The 1165-nt window shown below is 36.0% G+C and overlaps 1 protein-coding gene across 1 annotated transcript in view; it reads left to right on the top strand.

Annotated features, from left to right (window-relative positions):
- LOC118733129 (tachykinin-like peptides receptor 86C) overlaps positions 1-1165 on the top strand; it is a gene marked incomplete at its 3' end in the record, with an annotated part of 215040 nt that overhangs the window by 60593 nt on the left and 153282 nt on the right.

Below are 1165 nucleotides of genomic sequence, written 5' to 3'. Positions count from 1 at the left end.
TGACTGTTGCTCTCTCATTTTTGCTGTCATTTCCGAGTTAAGGAACGATTTTTGGACTAAATCTGACTACTTCGGACTTTTTCTGACTATTTCTGGGAGATAAGGAACGCTCCTATTGGCTACAATGTCGCTGTGTGGTCTTTTGGTTTGATTTTCGATCGCAAAGAATTTAATTAAGAATGCAACGATGCTGCCGTCAGCATTTTGGCCATTTGTTATTTTAGTTCAATATGTGATATTAAATTACAGAGGTTGTTGCTTTATGATTTTAATTAAAAACTGAGTATGGGAATATGCTTTCTGTACTTGAACTTTATTGTTTACAATATGTATTTAAACCGTTATGTGTGGTCTGCTGTTAACTTACATACATAACTAATTTAATGCACATGCTAACAACGCAGTAGCATTTCTTGAAGGCCTTCGGAGCAGCGCAGCGAAAACACGCAACGAATAAAGCAGCATAGCAGTATTATCTTTTTTTTTTGCTTAGAATAGATTCTTGCTGAAGATTTTCCTAAACAAAAAAGCCAAATAAAAAAAAAACAGGAAGCGTTTTTTTGTTTCTCAATTATTGATTGTATGTATTTGCCTGATTAGTTTCTATAATAGCTTGGTAAATCGTTTATAAAAGAACAAAAATATTTGAATTTCGTGCATCTCTTATGAGTGAGTAGTAAGCAGTAGTATCGTAAGACTTAAAGCTAAGTATGTATAATATTCTATCTCATGAAGAATAACATGGATTGGTAAATACAAAAAAAAAACATTGGTTGATATCCTAAAGGAATTGTTGTACGGAAACCATGGTAGGGTGGGCTAGCAGCCTAAATTACATCTCTAAGCTGCTAGGCACTTAACCTTCCGATTAAATAGGAATTGCAGAGATTATTGTAGAGGCGTGTCGGTTCGTCATTTTAGTTTGTTTTCCTCGTAGTATTTTCTCTCAGTGAGCAAATAATCTTTTTCTTAATTGTGGGTTTTTTGACGCGTGCGTATAGAAGAAACCTTTCATCCTCCCTGCCACGAATTAACCGGACCCATGAGACTGAAGCAGCCGGTATTACTGCGAGTGCACACTATATGGCAAAGGCGATTGTCCTCAATGAGATTAGTCAACGGATAGGCTTCTATCCAATGTGTCTGCATTAGAGTCAAGAACTTC

Source organism: Rhagoletis pomonella, unplaced genomic scaffold (genome assembly GCF_013731165.1).
Source record: "Rhagoletis pomonella isolate Grant_MI unplaced genomic scaffold, Rhpom_1.0 Rhpom_scaffold_00001, whole genome shotgun sequence".
NCBI lineage: Eukaryota > Metazoa > Arthropoda > Insecta > Diptera > Tephritidae > Rhagoletis > Rhagoletis pomonella.
Note: the sequence above shows the minus strand (reverse complement) of the source record. Positions and strands in the feature narration are given on the sequence as shown.